The 22,429-nt window shown below is 39.9% G+C and overlaps 2 long non-coding RNA genes across 3 annotated transcripts in view; one reads left to right on the top strand and one right to left on the bottom strand.

The window, feature by feature from the left end:
• Positions 1-4,075: 4,075 nt before the first annotated feature.
• On the bottom strand, positions 4,076-21,911 carry LOC108390172 (uncharacterized). Of its 2 annotated transcripts, XR_001851452.3 has the most exons (5): positions 21,689-21,911; positions 19,874-20,007; positions 12,199-12,474; positions 11,504-11,631; positions 4,076-7,927 (listed from the first exon to the last, which is right to left on the bottom strand). It is a non-coding gene; the product is annotated as an uncharacterized lncRNA (long non-coding RNA). The 2 variants fall into 2 exon arrangements; XR_005059104.2 differs by having other exon boundaries at positions 7,792-7,927; positions 11,504-12,474.
• Positions 10,534-22,429, top strand: part of LOC140843360 (uncharacterized) — a 64,340-nt gene continuing 52,444 nt past the window's right edge. Inside the window, exon 1 of the long non-coding RNA XR_012121034.1 lies at positions 10,534-11,213. This is a non-coding gene — a long non-coding RNA (uncharacterized lncRNA). The remainder of the gene's footprint in view (positions 11,214-22,429) is intronic.

Raw genomic sequence — 22,429 nt, 5'->3', positions numbered from 1 at the left:
AAATAGCTATAACATCTCTATGAATGTATGTGTATATATACGTATGTATCTATACATCCGTTCATCCATCCATCCCATCTGTCTTTCCATCTTCAGAGTTGGAAAAGAATTTTGTGTGACAACTTGGTTTATGATTGGGCATCATTCAATTTTCAGAGAAGTTACTGGTATTTTGGCTATGCTGATGGCTGGGAAAATAGTGCATACATATATGTGTGTATGTATGTATATGATTTTCAGCTACTGAGTGCTAGTTCATTCACTGTTGCATAAAGAAGGAAGCACTTCTGCTTTACTGAGACATATCAAGATGCTGTTTTCTGGGTTTGTGAAAGTTCACTTATTACCTTGCAAGTTGGATGACTAGACTTACTGATAGTATGTTAAGAACTCATTTATTTCCTTCAGTTCTGTAAGCCAATACTAGCTTTGTCTACTTTAGAAGAGGGATCCCTCTACTTGGATTCTTTATGGTCTAGAATTTTGCATATACTGTAGCTCTAAATGTGTGGCTGCCAGGAAAATGGAAGGAGATCAACAAACTTTAAAGTTACACTGATTCACACAAAGTGAAATATGACTTTATGACAGATTATTTGTGTATGGGTATTCCCCTGGAAAGACAGTAAGAATTGGGGAACTGCCATCATGCTGTGTCCCTGGCTATTTCTGCTCTTCTTTCATCCAAGACACCCATAGATCATTATGTTTATCATAATGTACATGCTGATGACATAATATCATATAAACCTATGCCTTCATATACTAGGTTTATGATTTCTTTTCCTCCTTAGCCTCCTTCAAACCTTATTTTGTTTGAAAAAATGCTTTACTTTTCTTCAACCCCACTCCTTCCTATCCTTTGATAAGGTTGCTAATGAGATCTATTAACAAACGGAATGTGAGGGGAGAGGAATATAATCTGGATTTGAGCAGTGTCTGTGTGTGTATTGCTTAATGCTTTCCCCTCTCTTGGTGCCCATTTTCTTACCTTCTCATTGCAGAGTTGAAGAAGCACTGAAAAGTTCGATACATTATACAAGAGTATCTAGCAAATCAGTAGGTAAAGATCTCGTTTAAAGCCTCCTCCTTGGGTTTATGACAAATTTTATACTGTCTCTCATAGCAAATTCACTGGATTTAGAAAAATAAGCAGCTCTATGCCAGGAATCTTGCATTTTCCAAAAGTATGTGGAAAGTTATCCCAGATCCAGCCTTAGAATTGAGGCTGTGCTAGCCTCCTGCACTAAATAGTTAGTATTTGCCACAAACTTGGTTCCAAAATTTTTCTCAGCTATTTCTCCACATACTCAAAGCAGTAGCATAGATAGTCACTAAGAACAGTATGCCAACTCATAGGATACAAGAAGCATGAGGCCAGACCTGTCAAAACCAGGAGTTCCATAGCTATAGCTTTCCTTGAGACATGATTGTGTAGATTGGTTATCTCAGGGTCTCACTCCTTGTTTATATTCATATAATTTAAAAATGTTAACTGTAATTATTTTGTGGTTTTGAAAGTTCCGTGTGCCTGTTAAAGTTGGAGGGAAAAATAAACTAATGAAAAGATAACATCCATAATCTTGCTACTTGCTATTTTACATTTAATACATTTCCTTCTATGATTTTCTCTAGCCTTTTTAAAGATATTTGAACACTACTTTTACAATGTTGTATGCAGCTTCCTTCACTTAACGTTCTATCACAGTTTTCCAATGTTATTAGGAAATATTCACACACATTTTTAATATCTGTATTACCACCGAGCATCCTGAAGAAATATTAACTCTTCTTTAATATATTCTTCATTTCATTTGAAGAGCTTATTATGACCAAATTTACAATTAAAAGTTCACGTTTCAATGATGGGTCACAAGGCCCTGTATCTCCTGGTGCTCGTTTACCTCTCTGGGTTCACCTCCTACTACTCTGCCTCTCTTCATTCAGCTCTGGCCCCACTGGCCTCTTCCCTGGTTGTTGAGCCTGCCAATCTAGCTGCATCTTGGGCATTCCCAGCATGCCCTCTGCCAGGAATGCTCTCCTTTGGAAAACTTCATGGCTGGTTACATCATCTCCTTAAGCCTCTACTTGAACTACACCTTTGCACCTTTTTTTTCTGTCAACACTAATATTTCCACCCACTTACAGAATCTCCATGACTACCCAGCTTTATTTATTTTCTATTATTCTTCCCCATAGTTTCTATTACCATCGAACACATTTAATGTATGTATGTATGTATACATGTATTTACATATTATGTATGCATGTCTGTCTCTTCTGCCTTCAAGGGAATTTTTGCTTTTGGAATATCTAGAATAATTCAGGTAATACCCCAAATCAATTCCTCCCTTTATATGATAGAGGAGTTTAAAAAAACCAATTAATTCTATCTGTAACTGTTTTCTTCTATAATTCTCTTGCTGCAAGTAATGAATCTCCAAAATACACATATGAAACCTCATTGTTAATGTGCTCTAACCCACTATCGCATGTATATCTATATTTAAAAAAGTGTTAGCATTATAGAAATACCAATATTCAAGATAAAATCTAAAGCCTTTGAAATACTGGGACCTAAGAAAAATTGGAACAATCCCTCTTGTAAAATTATATTTTTAGAGTGACAGGAATATTTTCAGTGTTTTTCCAAAAGCAGAAATGAATTTCAGAAATCTTATATTTTAATGCAATTTATTTCCACTTGGGTTAATTTTGTCCTGGCATTAGATTCATACAATCTAAATATAAAAAATTTAATATTTGAAAAAGGGACACCTTTCAAACTAAGTAGTACATTGCTTGCTGATATATGCCTAGCTGCCCACGCCCATCAGTATTCTGCTGTATTTATCTGAAAATTTCTACAAAAGTTGTGAGAACCTGTCTTAAAAAAAAAATCAGTGAATTTACTTAATAAATTAAGAACTTAACCAACAAATGTTTGACCAAATCTGCTGTATGTCAGAGCCAATGTGATTATGTAAAGCCATAATTCATTAATTCTTTTATGATCTCCAGATAAACTTGTAAGGCATATCCCAGTTTCATGCTTTTTCCTAATACTCCTGGAAGTATTTGAAATACAGTTTCAGGTTCTCTTGTCACTGAGCAGCGTTAGAGTTTGCCACTTCTGTGTGACAACTGCTTCTCCTCCTCTTCCTTCCCCTTCTTTCCTTCTCTTTCTCTTCTTTTTTCTGCCCCCTTCTTCTTTCTTCCCTCTCTTCCTTCTGTGCACACACATACACACACACACACACACACACACACACACACACACACACACACACACAATACATATATATCAATATTTGGACAGATGCATATTAATACTGGTAACTTCTCAAGTAACTTCTGCAGTAAAAATTCTCATCTCACTTGATATCACTGGTATGTTAAAATGATGGCTCCTAAGTAAGCCTGTGAATCCTTGAGGGGAATGTGTTTTTCCTGAGGAGCATCTTACCATTTCACTGTGCTCCTCTTTCCTTATATCTTGGAAGCAGTGAGGAATTCTTATTTATCTTCATTCTAGTTGTGCAAATAAGTTGACTCTCGATACCCATCCCAAACTCTTTATCCCTTGACTTCTTTTCCTATAAAATCTAGCGGAAAAAATAAACCAAAGACCCCACCTCCTGCAAGCGAGAATGATGACGTGTCTGGGCAAGGAGATGGGGGAGGAAATTCTGAAGGTCACTTTCTCTCCTTTCCCAGCCAAACAAAAAGGCAGAGCCATGCAGTCCTTCCCCTCAAACTCTTCCTTTTCCTTGTTTCCAATATCAGATATTTAGCACCTGTCTTGTCACTGTAAGGATGAGTTGTGTGTTAAAAAATGGCAGAAAGCTAACACCATCCTGACTTCCATAGCAGAAGGATTCTTGTTATCCGAGACATTCAACCCCTCCTTAGGTCGTGGTTGAGTTTTCCTTTATTTGCAACCAAACCCAACCCCAACTTGACATGAGTCTCACTATCAGCTGCTCTTCTGCACTGCATCGGATGAAAAGTGTCCATTGTCAGTTGTCACATTAACAAAAAAGATAGTTTTATCAAACCTCATTCATGGTAGAGTTTTTGTTTCTCATGCTTTGTGTTTATTTTGATACTAAAATACAATGCTATTTTTAATGAATTTGGAATGCATGGTTAAAGAAATTTTAAGCAGGCAAAGTAACTAATTAACTATAAATAATAGAAACTTAGAAATAATTAGTTTTAATCACCTTGATTTAAAACCAGTCTGCTCTGAAATGTTTTATAACTGCTTTTATCACATCTTCTCAAGCTTTTTACTAGAAAAGCAGAACAATGTTAAAACAACAGCTCTTACCATATAACAGCTAATGACAAATAGAAGATCACTAGCGTCTTAATATGGACTACAATGTATGCAAAGTTTTCTCGAAAAATGCTGGTATTTTCAGTATGATTCACCATGACCACCTTCCTCCCCAGTTTTTCCCATACATCTCATTATTGAAGATAACTGTTTTTCCTCAGAAGCAATATAAGTTTTCAGACAAAAACTTGCTCAGCTGAACTGCTTTTTCCCCTTTTATGAATCAATTACACTGTCTTCAAATTTGTTTCAAAATCCAAGAGAGGTGGTGCATTGTATCAATGTAAATCTGAAAAAAAAAATATCCTGGCTACTATAATCTCCTGTGTCTTTTTTTTCTTTTTTAATGTCACTGGTGGGCAAACTGGGTGAAGTATATACTGCATTTCTCTGTTACTATTTTTTTTACAACTGCATGTGAATCTATAATTATCTCAACAAAAATTTCACTGGAAATAAAACCAAGAGTAGTCTGTTTCCAGGTTAGACAGGTTGACTTTGGAAATGCAGGCAGTGGTGATGACTATTGTAAAATACAATTTGGATTATTAAGTAATTAATATATGGCAATATGACATATTTTTGTCCTACTTGAACATGATCCCTTCCCACTTTACTTTCATCTCTTCAAAGGATCTTCCTCCTTTGAAAAATTCCTACTTTACTATGTCTTCAATTTCTCTTCTTAATATTATAGTGGCATTAATTAAATGTTTCTCAAATTTATGGTTTTACTGCAACTTCCACAGCTGCTGGTTTCTAGTTTTGAGAATCCATATGGCTCTTGAGTGGATGAATTCAGTTCTGAAGAATCTTGCTAAGACTTGATCACTCAGCTCATGTGATCTGCCTGGACCTGTAGATTAGTTCAGTAGCAGATATGTGTCAATCACAAATCCAATCAAATTCTAGAGAATACTGTGGGAATTCAAGGTTTCTGTGGTTTGCAGATGTGAAGTCAGCATAACCTTATTACTGTAAGAGAAGCCAGCCTGGGGATGAATTTCCTGCTCAAATATTAGCAGACCTGAGAGACAGCCGGAGAAACGGAGCCTTGATAAAAAATTAACTGAAGACTCTACTGTCTCTGGACTTGTTCAAATGCATGAGATAAACAAACCGAAGCCAAACTACTGACTGACCAGCCACATTTATTGTTGCAGCACAATGAGTCTTCCTGAGCTACACTGATAATGACTTCAGCGAAAGAAAATAGGATGTTGTGAGTGAAATTGTGGAACTGGTGGAACCAAGAAAAGAGTAGGTAGAGAATTGTTCTGTCTTGCCCTGTGAAGTTGGCCTTCCTAATTTGTAGTTACAAAAGAATTTTTTAAACTATGGCCTATTGAACCCTTGGATAAGGATCATGTAAGAAAGGTCAGAATGCTTAAATGTGTTGAAGTCTTCTTTTAATGTTCAGTAATGTCTTGTGATAAAGAGATATGCTTCATTTGAAATTAGGTCTCCTGAAAGTTGGAAGGAGAAAAAATATGTTTTGTTAAGGAATATCTTCTGCCTGCAGACTGTTACCAAAAAATGACTTGGATTATCTGGTTTCTTGTAGGGTTGGAAGACCATATTCCTGGCCCTAAGTGGAGGTTAATATAAGCAGAAGCAGAGAGAGAGAGAGATAAATTTAAGGTACAGGAGGGGCCTGATTTCCCAATCTTATTCCCACTTCCTCAATTACAAATTCTCTGCCTGTCGAAAGATAAAACATCACTCCTGTTTAGGGGAAACACCTGGGATGCAGGCAGGGGGCAAGAAGCATATTATATTTGTCTTGTCAGTCAGATGATTTGGGGTGGAAACTATTTACTGAGGTCTAGGAGTTGAGGGAAACCAAAACTGGGCTACTAGGAAACAGATATTTTAGGCCCAGGTCTGGGTTTAACAACTCTTAGCAGATAATATCTATGGCTTTAACTGCTTGCCCTTTATATGGGCTGGAAACAAATAGATAAGAATCTTTATTTCCTATGACAGCAGTATTGCTAATAAAACTCAACCAAGCCTAGCTAAAATAGCCTATCTGCTCAACCCTTTGATCTTTTCCTAGACCCCAAATTCACATTAGCAGAAAGTTGGCTGCTAAAAGTAGTCAGTTTCCAGACAAGGCAGCAGTACCATCCACTCATTTCTGATGCTGTAACGGGCAGGAGGGAGTGGACAATGCAGCTTCTCCAGAAAGCTCCCCTAGGAACTGTTCCATTTAGGCATGACTGAGAGCACCCACTGTTGACTTCAGTTATCCTTTTCTCCAAGTGGGAAGTTTTACTGTGATGATCCTGTTCTCCCTCCACTAATAAATGCTAGATGTTGTGTGGTGGACAACTTCTCACATAGCTACAGGTACCTGAACCATTCTTCTTGGAGAAGACTGCACCTGACACAGAGACCCTGGGCTTGTCCTAGATGCAGTAACTGGAAGGGATTTTGAGTTTGCTCCATTTGGGAAGGGAGGAAGTATATTTCACATGGCACAGGCATTTCTGAAAGTGTGAATCTGAGATGAAAGGTATGTTTATACCAAAGATGTAGACTATAGGGGAACCACCTTCTGGTTTTCTCCCAGCACCCATCATCTCCTTTTCCTTCATCTCACCAACAGTCTCTAACTGGGGAAACCAGAGATCCCAAAGAAGCTGACCCCACTGCTGAATCCAGTGATCAGTTCTTACTAGAGAAGCAGAAACTCTTACCAAACCATTCCTAAAGCTGATCTACTCTGGATCATTTTACTTTAAAGAATCAATAAATTCCCTGTTGTTTAAGCAGTTCAATCTAGATTTCATGTTTGTCACATAACAGAAAAACATATTCAATGCTCAAATATCTTTCTGAAAGCAAAACAAACCACCCTTAGTGCCTATCTTCCTCTAGCTATCCTGTTATTATTTTTCTCTTTACAACTACACTTGAGTTTGAAAATGTAGTGTTTGCTTAATCTCTGCAGGTCCTCTTCTGTCATTTATTTGACAACTAACTGATTTCTGCTTTCCATCCTCATCAGTCTACAGAAAGCCATTGACAAGGACATGGCCTGCAAATAGTTAAATCAGTGGATTTATTTCAGTTCTTAACTTAGTCTCTTTCCATTGATTACAGCTGATAAAAATGTCTTCTTTTCTTTCTTGGCCTTCTTAAAGCCTCTGTCTTATTACTTAATTTTGAATATAACTTTCAAACAGCTTCTGTTCAATCATTTTTGCTTTGTCTTCTTCTGACTATGTTTTCCAGAGTTTCACTGAAACTATTTCCCATTCCCTTGACTTTAAAGTTAATCAAGCCTTACTATACATCTTTATATAATCATAAACATTTTCCTAGCTTTCTCACAATCCCCAGGACTCCTTTACTTCCCAATCTTCCTGCTTCTGACTAAACTCTTGCCTCTGTGACATAAACCTTTGTTTAAATCTCTGAATACTCTGAACTTGATAGTCTTACGTGTGTTTGCATTATCTGAATCTCAGAATAGTCCATGAATTTATGCTTGTCTTATCATTTTCTGTCTTGGTTTCCTCTGTTGCTTTGGTTAAGAATTCCCTGTCTTCTCTTGGGCCTTGCATTAGTCAGGATTCTCTAGGAAAACAGAACCAACAGGATATGTATAAATATATTGAAATAAATACTTATTATGAAGGATTGGCTCACATGTCAATGAACCAAATACAGAGGTGAGGTCACACAGTCTGTCACCTGCTAACTGGAGGCCTAGGAAAGCCAGTGGTGCAGTTTCCATCCCAACTTGAAGACCTGAGAATCAAGGGAGCCACGGTAAATGTCACAACATGAGCCTGAATGCCCGAGGACCAGGAACACTGGTGTGCCACAGCAGGAGAAGCTGGGTATCCCAGCTCAAGCAGAAAGCACATTTGCTGACTCAAATGTTAATCTCTTCTGGAAACACCTTCACAGATAGACCCAGAAATAATGTTTCACCAGCTACCTGGGTGTTTCTTAGCTCAGTCATTCTAACACATAATATTAACCATCACAGCTCTATAGAACCACATCATCCCCTCTCCATCGTCCCTCCACCCCCGAGACAAGGGAAACATAGATTCATTTTCCTTCTTACCACCTCTTTTACATCAATTAAAGCTGGCTGTGTTACAGCAACAGTTAAATCCTAGGAAGCCATTGGAAACCATGAAGATGATAGAAAGGTGGCTTCATAACTGTAGGTGAATTTTTATGTCCACAGAGTCTGCATCTTTAACCAGTGGTATTGATTTGACATAAGGCAGCAAAAATTCAGAATAAGGTTAAAAGGGGAGGTAGGAGTTGGTAGAGACCCTTACTGGTCAAGTAGATTCTAAATGGATGGTGGGAATAGGGCACTGCTTCTTTAGAACCCATACATTTAGGGTGGTTCTGGGGGGAAATAGAGAATCCTTATATACGTAAGAGATCTATGTGGCAGTGTTAGTGTCAGATAGCTAGTTCCTTCACTGTATTATTTTTAGAGATTTGCCCTCTGAAAGAATTGTCTAAAATGTAAAGGGGCTTATTCTTCAAATCTTGCAGGCACAGGCTGTTAACAAAGAATGTCGGGTCCTGATCTTGGGTTAAAATTTGAGGCAGGTAATAATTACTTGAAATCATTGCTCATTGAGAAAGAGCTGCCAAAGACAAGAAAATGCTTTCAAGGACTCTTCATGTCCAAGGAAACTAGAAAGAGTAATTAGTCATACCATCTAATCAAGAAAGGAGCAGTGGTACAGAATGATGTGATTAATTTTTTCGGATTCTCTTCCTAAGCTCATCTCTTAAAGTATGGTATTCTCCAGCTGTCCATCCTCAACCCAAGTTCTTATGCTGTGAACTCTTCCAGAGTGATCTCATTTCCTCTCATGATTTCAGTTCCTGATGACTTCAATTTTCTATCTTTATCCATGACATTTTCCCACAGATTCATACTTCCATCCATCTGTCTACTCTACATCTCCCATAACATCATCTTAGTCTCAAACTCAACTTCTGTGAAATGGTAATTACTCTCACCACCACAAATCCACTCCCTTCCCCATCTGCCCAACACCTTTACTATTATTATTAGTTTTTGATTCTTTGTGTTTGGAAGTACTGACAACACCTCATTTACCCAGCCTACAAACCATCTTCCGTGATGCTTTCTTCTCTTTATGCCAATGCCCAATACGTTCCCATGAATTTTAACTCTTATTTCCCACCTCTCCCTTCCTTTTCATCATAATATCCTTGCTTTAAGTAAGGCTACTATCTTCTTTTATCCTAAATAATTGCAACAACCTCTGAACTACTCTGTCAGTAAGGATTTTCATTGCAAGCAATAGAAAATGAGCTTGGCTAGCTCAAACAGAAGAGAATATTTCCATCAGGCTTGGGAAAACATACAGAATCAACAGGATAATTGGAGAACAAGATTGAGAAAATGTGTGGGAACCAACGGAGTCTAGTCAGCTGGAGCCACAGCCAAGGCGATGTGTCAGAACGATCTGTTCAGGATGTCACCACTGGCACTGGCCCCCTTGAAAACAGTATCATTCTCATCGCTGGCACCACTGACACTCCAGCCCCTACACCGTGCTGTTGTCGAACGCCACAGCTAACTCGCCTGTCCCAGTATTTACTCCATATTGATAGCCTCAGTGCAAATATCAAATTGGGCAACCCTGAACTGCGTACCCGTGCCTTAGAAACTGGAAGATGGGGAGAAAAAAAAATGCCCTAAGGAACTGTATACTCGACTGCAAGTCCTTCATTTCTTTTTCTTTTTACAGAAAATTTTCTCTACACAATTGTTTTTTGGTACTGATTATTTCCTTTCTCTCTTTCCTTGAAGCTTAGTCTGCCCTTTGCTGTCAGATTCTCATTTTTACCATTCCACTAAAACTTACTGCTCTTAATAAAGTTACAGAGTTCTTTGTTTTGCAAACCCAATGACTATATAATCTAACTTGGTTTGCAAATAATGTTCAACACTGTTGGTCATCATCTCCTTTCCTTGCCTGACTGATTATTTACCACTCTCTCCCTCTGTTTCTCTCACACTTCACTGGCCACTCCTCTGTAGCAGTTTACAGCGTTAACCACTTCCTCCAGCTAGAAACAGTCACTTCCCATGGTTTCAGTGACACCAGCTCTTCTGGTTTATTAGCCCCCTCTTTGGAGACTACTCAGTCTTCTGCATAAGCTTCCCTTATTGTTTCCTAAATCCTCAAATGCCAAGGTTCTTTCAGTAATCCCTTTGTAGATCTTCTCCATTCTTTCATTTATTTATTCAACAGATCTGGAGTATGGGTTTATTATGGATGGATGGACGTTATCCTAAGTGCTGAGATGTGCAGTAAATGATATAAGAAGCCTTTGTTTACATGAAGTATGACCTGGTGGGAGGCAACAAGACAAAAAAACACATACGCAAAAACACAGGAATAAAGGAAAATAAAGTATGAGAGGGCACGACATTACTCACAGAAGAGGCATTTTTATGTATAGGTCAGGGAAGGTTCTGAAAAGAAGGGAGGGAAATTACAGGTTACAGTTTGGAAATGGACATTTCAGGAAGGTGAAGCAGCAATGCACAAAGAAACTCAAGCAGAAGGGTGCCTGGTATGGAAAAGCCAGGAGGCTGGAGTATCTGGAGAGGAAAGAGAGAGACGGGCAGGGTGTGGTATGGAGTGAGGAAAGAGAGTCCCGTGGCAAGGAAGGCTTTGTGAATCAGGATAAAAACTTCTGCTTTTACTCTGAGTGCGATGCAAAACCACAAGACAGATTGGATCAGCAAGAACCTATGTCTTAAAGCTTAGCTTTGTTAAGGGAAGACTCGATGACTTTAACAAAGGCTGGGGCAGGGATGTGGAAATTGAATCCGAGAGACCAGGTAAGAGGTCCTATGAGAAGTGATTGACAGTTTGTACTACGGTTGGGATGGAGGGGGTGATGAACACTGATAAAATCCTGTGTATATTTTAATGCTAGAGTTGACAAAAGTTCTTGATGATTTGGATGTAAAGTTGGAGAATAAGAAAGAAGACAAGAAGTGTAAATTTGTGCACTGAGCAACTGGTGGAATGGAGCTGCCAGAAACTGAAATGGAGTGACCAGGGGATACACAGGTTGGGGGAAGGTGTTGGGGTAATCAAGTTTTTGTGGATTTTAAGTTTGACCTACCTGTTAGGTAGCGAAGTGGACATGTCAAATAAGCAAGCGGGTATATGATTCTGGAGTGTAAGGGAGAAATCCATGCTGGAAATGCACATTTGGTTGGTTATTGCCAGATAATAGCTGAAGCCACAGATCTGGAGAAGAAGCAGAAATCACCTAGGATGAGTGACCCATATAGAATTAAAAGTCAGGGCCTCTGTTCCTGCACAGGCTTCTCCCAGCACTTAGCCAGCAGTCTTCATTCTCGATTCATTCTTGTAGCTGTCTGGGGCCCCAGCCATATCAGTGCCATTAACTGTGACATCAGTGTGCGGTCCTCAAATGCCTCTGACACTGAGTAGGCAATGGAGCTGAAACTAATGGAATATCGGGGGCTTTCTAGTTCAGGGCAGAATGAAATAGATTTGACTGCAAAGAAAAAACAGGCTGCTTTTTTAAATGTAGGGCCAGAGCTTTGTCAAAGACCATTGCCACATCCTCTCAGAGGCTGTGCGGCTGAGAAGGGGGTCCTGCTGCTAACGTGATGTCACGTTGGAGGGGTCCCTCGGACGCTGACCCCTTGGTGATACTGCTTGCAGGATTATCAGGCTAGGCTAGACTCCTAGTGGAGGGGCATATCCAGCTCCCTGGTGGATCTTTTTGTTATACCAAAAGAGGTTCCCTGGAGGAATGTGTGGGAATTGGAGCCTGGAATTATGTACTTTGGGTCTTCTCCACTTGGGCTTGTGGTAACATTAAATCTTCTCTCTTCATTGCTGTGCCTGTGTTGACTTTGGCTGGCATCCTTTCTGAGGTCATGTGCCTTCGGGTTCTGGCAGGTGGTGCAGGGGGCCAGTCTCTATGTCAGCATAGTCAGTGAGAGCGTGCCTGTTGGCATGAGAATCAAGGAGGTGCCAGCTGAAAGAGCTATGCTCATTGCCTCGGAGTGTAAAGTCAAATCTCCACCCTTCATCTTCCCGAACATGGTAATAGCACATCTGTATTTTGGGAGAAAGGATATGTTTCTATAAATTTAAGCAAGTGATAAAACAGTTTTGGGGAATATTCTTCAGTTTGTTACACTGTCCAATGAGCAGAATGTTAACTATTACTGTATTACCAAAGGGTTTTGATTCAAAGGCCAGTTATAAATTAAGGAAAGAAATTAACTGAAAGGATATTGAGAGTCTCACAGAATCACTGGGAAAGCAGAACAAAGGGGTTTGGAATCAATGCAGGAACCACACCTCAAACATTACATAACTGGCCTGGAGAAAACACAACTGCCCCTACTGCTGAGAAGCATACCTTGACGTGCATCCCACCTACCCTGCTCCGGGTGATTCTCTAGTTCTGCAGCCCTGAAAAGCAGTTACTGATGCTGCCACCACCACCAGCATCTGAGCACATTCTCAGCTGTCCCTTCTGTTCCTAGTTAATCTCTGATTTATAATACATGGCAAGTACCTCTGATTGGCTCAGGAAATGTGTCCATGCCAGAAAATCTGGGTTGGTGAGTATCTGGCACCTTCTGCTTCTGTACTAGGATATGCTTTCCATCAAGATTTGTAAGATGTGACATTCCCTAAGTGTATGAACGGTCAGATGCTGGGCAGCCAGACAAGCGACAAACGTCTGCAGTGGTATTTTCCCCTTGACAGTTACAAATCAGTATGCACTTTCTTCTACCCTTACACTTCTAAAAGGGGAAAATTGCTTCCCTGTAACATAATAAAATCATTCCACGTAAAACTGAAGATGCACCCACTGCTTTCCAAAAGGGAAATAACTCAGACCTTCCCAGTTATTGCTCCCAGCCCAGGGCATGCTCTCTGGGTAACAACCCTTCCTCCCCCGACCAGAGATTCTTTCCACTGCAGGTTCTGTTGTGAAGTTAACAACTTTATATAAAATAGTGGCGGAAAGGGAATAAGATAGGAAAACTAGTTCAAGTGTCTATGTTCGTATGTGACAAGGGAGGAAGTCTTCTCACAGTTCACAGATGGGGCCTCACAGATACCATCTCTCCCTCCTCTTCTCCCTCCTCTCCTTGCATACAACTCTGTCTGATGCAGGCATGAGAACAATCACTGTCTTACTGATAACACCTTCTCAATTCATCATAATCTTTTCTACTTCCTCTTCGCCATGACCATCATCTTGAATCAAGATGTTGGCTGGCATACTTGAATGACTTCTGACCATTTTCTCTTTTCCCTCCCTTTCTCCTCACCAAACTGTTGCCATACAAGCTAATTATCTTTAATACTGCACATCTGATCATGTCACTCCCCTGTGTCCAGTGACTTGTAATTTTCTTTGGAGAAAGTTCACAGTTCTCAGCATGGCCTAGAAGGTTCTCCCTGTGTGATCTCTGTCCTCTCCTGGCTCTCTTTGTCTCTGTCTGTCCTTGTGCTCTAGTTAAGCTCTTTACCATCAGTTTCTCAGAAACCCTGCTCTCTTTCCAGCCTCAGGGCCGGGCGGTGATATTCCCTTTGCTTGCAATGTTCTTGCCAACATCTCATCCTTCGAGTTCTTAGGTCTCAGCTCAATGTCAAATCTTCCTGTCTCCATCACACGTTTGCCCCCTGTACCCAGACAAACCAGTCCCTCACCTCTACTGCTCTTCATACCACTAATTGTCATGAATATTACCTCTATTATTACTTGCTAAACACCTGATTGATCCATAAAACTGAAGGTCCATGAGGACATGGGCAGTGTCAGCCTGTGCATGCCTGTGTCCTCAGGGCCTAGGATACTTATAACCAGGCACATGGCAGGTGCTCAACAGGTATCTGTTGAGCCAATGGATTAATGAAAAGGTCCTACACGGGCAACTGTCAGGCCACGCATTACACATGGATGTTTTCAGGTTTCTATTTTCTCATGATAACACTCAACTATTCAATCCTCTGATTTCTCAGGCAGTTAGGTTTGGCTGGGAAGGTGTTCAAAGAACAATTCTGTTTGCATTAAGGTATCATGCTCATATTTGCCATGGAGAGGTGGGACAGCTTTGCAATGGACCAGATGTCACTTGTTTCCCAGCACTAAACTTTGGCAGGAATAGTTCTCTGTTAATTTGAATGACCAAGAATTTGTGCCATTTCCTCTGAAGAAAATTATCCTTTTGAGAACATCCTTTTATTCTCCTCACCCAAACAGTTGTTTTACCGGGCTCCATTTCTTCTTGCATCTGACTTTGCTGTTTTCTTTACAGAACCAATTCTATCTGTTTTGTATAGACCTCTCATATTTAAAAATTTGCCTTTCAAACACATGATGTCCTAAGATGTGTATATTGAACAACCAGAAATAACTCAGTGACATAGTCTTCTTCTTGCTTATTTCATACATATTTCCAATGTATGACTCATTGGTTTAGAGGATAAATGTGAACTAAGAGCAAAACAGAGGACTTGATGTCCTTGGGCCCGAGAGGCGGATGAATCACGGCCCGGCTGGCCGAGCATCCTAGTCAGGGCTGCCTGTCTCCGGGTTTTGAATGGCCCCCACTGTTCCCTGTCCTGGCCCCACTCACAAACTCACACAAACACACATCTCCAGCACCACATGAGTCTTCCTTCAGAAGCCCCGTGGAACTATTTTATGCGGCAAAACACGCATATAATAAAGAAAGCGGCTGTCTTGGAGGCTATAACTTGATATATGAACACGTCAGAGGGACCCAAGATGTTAGCAGTGGCATTTTCATTCTCAGTTTTCAAAGAGCTTTATTTTGCTCTCTCCTTCTACCATCTGCTTGTCTTACTGTAGAAAATGTCATTTCCTATGGTGTTTAATAGGATATGAAATGGGATGTTATACGGTGCATTTCAGTGTAGTTTCATGATTTCCTGAGAATAGGGTGCCACCCACCCTCTCTCCCTCCCTCCCTTCTTCCTTTCTGCTTTCTCTCCCCCTTCTCTCTCTCCTTCCTCTCATTTTACTCAGAAAAATTCAGCTAGCTTTGACATGACATTAATTGTATCAACATGAAATAACTCCTATAGCTTTGCTTTGAAATCTGGACTGAAATCTGTGATAAGACAAAGTTTTTAATATGCCAAGTTTTATTTACTTATTTCTAAATAACACAAATTCTCAAAGTGGCATTAAACTGTTAAACAGCAAATTCCATTGAGGTGACAAGCTAAGTATTTTAACTTCTATTGTTGTTGTGTGAAAAAGGTAAACTGCCTAAAGAATTTTACCTTCTGTTGGTATCTGCGTAAAAGGAGTGAACCAAGAAGCCTTTCAAAGTAGAGGGAAAACGAAAGGAGAAAGTTCAGGAGGCAATAATAAGAGGACATATATATATATCACTTCTTATGTGACAGGCAGTGTTTTAACTCTACATATATGACTTTAGTTCACTGTCATCCTAAATAACTACATGCTGGAGATATTATTGCTTTCTCCATTTTACATGTGAGAAAACTGAGGCATAGAAATATTAAGGCCTTACAGCTACTAACTGGTACAGGCAAAGGGTCCACACACTAAAGGATTACATGATGCTTGTTCTCTGAACTGAAGTTCAAGAATAAATCTGCAGCATCATGGAGGAGAGAGTCTTTTGTCAAACATTAGAACAGTCTTTTACTGTCTTCTTTTGAGGGACCCCCAAAAGGATTTTAGAAAGTTCTTCTCACCACAGCCAGGGAGAACTCCAGCAGGCAGGAATATGGTGTACTTGAGGAGGTAGCTGGATGGTGTGATGGAGAACGGTAGTGGGGGGCACAGAGAGAAGCCGGCGTGCTTGCAGGCTGCAGTGCAGCCTTGGGGGCTGTGATGAGAGTGGGCTCCGCTCTGAGGACAGACACTGTGACGTGTGTGCCCGCTGCCTCAACTCTCCTCTCCGTGACCAATTTATTGAAGAGTTTCTCTAGGGGAGAATGAGGATTGAGAAGGGAGGACAAGACTCCGTTTGTTGAAAATGGCTCATTTGTAGAATTGTTGGGAAGAGAGCTGCCGTGGGAAGATGATTATTTTAATTTAGCAGCCTGTGCTTCTCAAGGAAGAATGAGATAGCAATAAACTGATTCAGATTTCGGAGACATGTTTTAAGGTCAACTACAGTGCTTTCTTTGAAAAAAACTTTCTCCATAGAGAAAACTTTCTGTTCCAACTAGGGCTTCACTACTTAGATCCAGATGAATTATGGCATCAATTTCTTGGGCTCAGGATCCCACCACTCTTACTGCTTCTCTCCTATTTATTTATGAAGTCTGATTTTGCTCCCAGACTCTATGTTAGATGACCTTCTTCAGAAAGGAAAGTCTTAAATTTTTCAGCCACTTCACAAGTAGTAATTTTGGGAATTCTCATTTACTTTTAAGTTTCATTAGGAAGACTCAGAAAAATTGGCAAGTTTATTTCCCCGGTTGTCTTTAGGATAAATTTGTTGGGCTCTGTGAAATTCTGGGTAGGACGTTATCAGTGTGTGTTTTTTGGCTCACAAGTATATTGACTTGTCGACTATTCTCCCACACAGGCAACATCTTATTGGCACTTAGAGTATCTGGGAAAGGACAAGGAAGATATCTTTTCTTCTCTTGACTTTAGGATTCAATATGGAAGAGTGAATAAAAAATTATATCTTTGTTACATGTTTTGAAGATATTCCAGTTTTATTTTTCTCAACGGGAACATAATATATTCATAAAATTGGGTACTTGTTATCCTATGGAGAAACACTATAGAGAATGGCTACCCAAACACACAAGTGCTTGGAGCAGGTGATAAAATAACAATTCAGTAAAGAACTTCCCCCTTTCCCCCTAAAAAAAAGCCACAATTGATCAAATATATCCTATATGGATGTAGTGAATTGATCATATCTTTTTGATTCAAACTAGATTAGCCAAAATAAGGCAGTCATTGTCTTTTAAGTTTGGAAAGGATGCCAGGGGTAGTTCTGGAGATCAAACAAAAGTTTCAGGGATTAGGACCTTACCGGTTGGGACTAAAATTCAGTACTGGCAAATTTCTCCTCTCCTCTCCAAATCTTCTGAGTTCAGATTCAAATTTTTCCTATGCACTCAGAATCCTCTGAGTTCAGAGGATTCAAGCTTTCATCATAAATATGACCTCAATAAAAACACTGGAGCTATATATTTAGTAATTTTGTATTTGAAGCAATGTGCAAATTTGATTAGTTCTACTTCCCACCTCTTTTCTAGCCAGTGTGATTAAGAGATGTTACCAGGTCCACTTCAACGACTGTTCTACTGGGTTTTGATCCTGTCACTGTAACACATAAGAAACAAAGTAGAAATCATGGCCTTCTTAAAATAAGAGAGTGCTTTAAATAAAAGTATATAAACCCTGTAACAGCAGCCCAGCAGGATTTTTTGAAGTACATTACTTTACTTCTCCCAGTGGTACAGAGATTAAAGAGGCAAGAAGTACCATTCCCTGCAGGGCGCTGGACTCCGGGTAGTGGAACAGATGGAGAGAATCCAGCTCATGGATCACTGAAGGTGGGAGGGCTGTGGCTGAGCAAAAGCAAATAAATGCATGATGCACAGGACTGGAGGACAGAAGTACAGTATTCAGACAAAGTCTGGTCATGTTATTTGTGTTAGTATTTGAGTTTTCTGTAGCTTGTAAACACTTTGCACAATTGTTTCATAAGTCTCAATAATAATTGTTATATTGGAATTGCTGTTTTCCTTCCAATCTTGCTTTTTCCCTCCCTGCCTCCCTTCTTCCTTTCTTTTCCTTTTTCTTTCCCTTCTCCTTTCCTTTCCTTTCCTTTCCCCTCCCTTCCCTTCTCCTTCCCATCCCTTTTCCTACCCCTTCCCTTCCCCTTTCCTTCTCTCTCCCTCCCTCACCCTCCCTTCCTTCCTTTCATCATACTATAAATATATCTATGGTTTATATGTACACAGTATCAACCAATCATGCACTACTCTATAACTTTTGATGAGAACTCAAAGTTTGTCTAGTCCTTAGTTCAGTCAGGTATGGAATATTTTATTGTATATAGCTCTTTATTCTTACCCTTCCATTAAGCCCTTGATAGAGACCAGTGTTTCCCCAATAAAAGAGAATAGTTGTTTAAATCTTTGTTTTTCAAAATGTAGTCCATTCCACCATGAACAACATCACAGCAGATCTTTCTCTTCACTTCAGACTTAGTGAATTGAAATTGATATTTTGATAAGATCCACGAGTGACTCAAATAGTCCTGGGATTTGGATAAGCAAATATTGCAGGCCCCTGTGGAAGAAGGGCTCAGAGGGCATGCAGGATTTAAAGTCCCTGCTGATTGGTTTGGGTCTGGCTGAGATTTTTAAACTGGAGAACAAGGCAAATGGTGTTGAAGGGAGAACAAATGTGACTCCAATTTGCATGTGGCCAGGATGAGAAAGAATGGAAACACTGAGGACAACTAGGAAAATATTGCTCAATACTGAAGAAAGGGATATTGGTCTGATATGGGCTTTTGACAAAGGGGATGGCAGGGGAGGGACTCTGTGAGACACTTTGAATTAGTTTACTTAGTGAACTATTTAAGTGACTGGTTGGGATGGGTTCGCATTACTGTAGCAAGATGAAAGTATTCTCTGCGGTAGGAGTTAGGGAGGTAGAACGCAGGGGGCATAAGCACAATGGTGAAGGACTGAGGATGGATAAGTGAGCGAGGTGTAGCTGTCTTTCAGGTTTGTACCTCAATTAAATATACGATATCCCCTGGGTCTGGCATTACCATGGTAGCTGAAATATGTATTTAAAAAAGTGAGGGCAGGGAGGGCATCTATATAGCTTCCAAGAAATTGACCTTACCCATTTGTAATTATGTAATTTGCATAAGAGATATTTTGACTTACTCCTTTGTACGAAGGACACCCTAAGTATCTATTTTCTTAATACTGGCCAGAAACATTTAATGAGCACCGAACTATATTACAGTGCAACTTTTCAATATTTTAAGAATGAATGTCCTGAAATAATTCAGGACTGTTATCTTCAAATAGAGAAATAGTTTTGAGAAAACTCATGGTTGACAATTCCAGTTTTTTTCCTTCATATTTTTCTCCATGACAGCCATCAAAAAAACACTTCCAATTCATTTTATGATTTCACTGAATCCAAGAGATTAAGGGCATTGGTTAGTAATAGCACATACATGTTTATGGTTGCTTAATATAAAATATAAAGTACATGTTGCTTTTGTAACATTTAGCTCGAGAAAATCAAAGAGTAAGGCAATGGAAACTGGGATATTCCTGATCGAGTACTCTAAAAGTCAGACCAATGGTGTTTCCCCTAGAATGATGTTTTTGGCATTTGTTATTAAATTGTGTTGTTGCGCTCTACAATGGACAGGGCAAATTATAAGAGCAAAACCAAAACCGTCTAACCCCCCCTCACAGTGTGTCCTACCTCATTGTTCCTTCCAGATTGTTCCCATTCACTCAAAATAAGCTTGAGTTCCTGCCTTGCGGGGATGACTGCAGACTGGAGTCAGATGCGGGGGCTGCTTAATCAGGTCTGGGAGCCAGGCCTTAATTAGAATACTTGGGAAAGAAGAGCAAATGAAAATTATTAAGCTTCATTCTTGATTCCTGTTTCTAATTTTAAAGAGGAAATCATGCATTAATCAAGCCCTGCACTAGAGCTCAGAGGCATGTTTTTGAAATATCCCAAAATAACAAGGGGAAAATTTTTGCTCTGTTTTGATAAAACCACCCCTAACTACTTGCTATGTACAGTATTATATATTTCAACATGCACTGTGCTAGATTATCATAAACTAAGTTTTTTGGTTACATTAAACATTTTTTTCTGGACTCAAGGTGTAGCTTGATAATCAAGGTTAGGCATGTAGGTTCCCTGAAAATGAAACAGAAAGGTGCTGAACCCGTTTTCTGAGGTGAATGGAAAGGCGAATTAAATGGCTTTAAGAGGACAACACGTGGCAGATGATTTCTGATGAGCAGAAAATTGCTTTTATGGAAACTTTTTTTGGTGATGCAGATTTGTGATGATCAGTGATTATTTTATGTGAAAATGGAACATTACTCCTTTTTTCTACACAGTAATGAAGTCTGGATAGTGTATTCTTAAAAAATTCTTAATTAATTCTCCAATGTCTTATCTTGATCCATATTATGAAAATAAAACATACATGGATAGACTTTTAAACTTATTTCCTTATGACTCTAAAGTAATAATTTAAGTTTTTTGCTCTTACTGGTTTCGCTGATGTTAGTGACTTCCTTTCAAAGGAGATCATATGGTGGTGAGGAATCCGGTATGCTCCTTTGTGGAATAGCAGGTACTCACCCCACAGGAACTGTCTTTTAGCATCTCTGCTATCCTGTCAGTATAGTAGGCCGTATTTTTAAAATCAGGCCCTCTGGAGCCTGAAAGCAGTGGGAGGACAAAGCCTGAACCCAGTGAGTGAGTGAGTGAGTGAGTGAGTGAGTGAGTGAGTGAGTGTGTGTGTGTGTGTGTGTGTGTGTGTGTGTGTTTAATCACTATAGAGTTTTAAACCCAGTAGGCAGGCAGAAAAATATCTGTCATGTGCCTGAGGCTACAGCTGGGGGAGATCACTAGGTTTAGGGGAACATGGCTAGGGATTCAGTGATATAACTTGTTAAGAAGATGATTAAAAACTGTTTAAAAAATTATGAATGTATAACTCTTCCAGGAAATTTTAACATGCAGGGTTTCAGTTTCATTAAATAGGCAAACTCATCTTTTTTCCTTAAATTTAAAAGGAAGTAGGACTCTTCTTAATTCTTAAGGCCAGACCACTATGCTAACACGTTTTAAAAATTTGCAGTATAGTTGATGAACAATGTTATACCGGTTTCCGCTGTGCCACTTAGCGATCTCATAATTACAAACACTGCTAAATGCTCATCACGATAGGTGTAGTTACCATGCCTCACAGGGTTTTTGGTGGTGGTTTTCTTAGCACTTCGTTTCAGACACTTTCTCCTTTCTGACATTTTTCTGAATTTCTTGAGTTCTGTAGTGAAAGATACCAGCATTTTCCACCAGCCAACTCAGGCCTTTCATCCTGCCTAACCACCACCATCATAAAAAAAAAAAAAAAAAAAGAATAAAGAACGACAGAAAAACAAACCAAAACAGCAACAAAATAAAACGCCAAGCAGTCTTCTGCCAACAGACCTTTGGAACCCAATGGCCAAGATACCCGTCTAGGGCAGACCGTTTCCCAGCGCTCACCTTCGGCGCAGGTGGTGTCAAGATCTTCTCCCGGCTCCCTCCCTCTGCGCGGCCTTCAGCGCTTTGGCTCCGGGCTTGCTTGCAGTAAGGTCGGCTGAAGGGACGGCGAAGCAGCGGCAGGGCTCGGGGCTCCTACCACGGCAAAGAGAGGCAGCTTTTGGCTCCTGGGAAAGAGTTAGCTGTTTAATGAATAACAAACTATAAACAGGCCCTGTGGTTAAAGCGTGACACAGGTATGCTCCACAGGCACTGGGCCTAAGGCACCCGTGGAACTTGGTGGGGGGGAGGCACTTCACAATCTCCTGTTATGCTTCCCATTCTTTTACCTGCGCTGCAGCTCTCAACAGGGACAACCTTCACCTTGATGTTTCTATTTTTGTTTAATATTGTTTAAAAAAGTAAGACACCCCTGTTTGGAAAATGAGGTATATTTTTGTCACAGTGCAGCAAGTGGTAGGGGTGTGTGGGCAGCAAGGTTAGCATGTGTAGGCTGCTGGAGGGGAGTATGGTCAGACTCAGGAACAGAGGTGTGAAAAGATGTTAACAAGAATGAGGCTATAAAAACACATGGCTTTTCTTACCAAGCAGCACATGCTTATGTTTCTTAAAAGAACAGAAAGGTCCTGATAAGTCCTGATGAGGATCACATCATTAATTCAACTTGATCTTTTTTAGAGAAATGGGTCACTAGGTGTTAGAGAGTATTTTTGGCTTATGGGCTATTTGCATTCAACAAAACAT

The sequence above is a fragment of the Manis javanica genome, chromosome 9 (genome assembly GCF_040802235.1).
Source record: "Manis javanica isolate MJ-LG chromosome 9, MJ_LKY, whole genome shotgun sequence".
In the NCBI taxonomy this organism is placed as follows: domain Eukaryota; kingdom Metazoa; phylum Chordata; class Mammalia; order Pholidota; family Manidae; genus Manis; species Manis javanica.
This window is presented reverse-complemented; position numbering and strand designations above follow the sequence as displayed.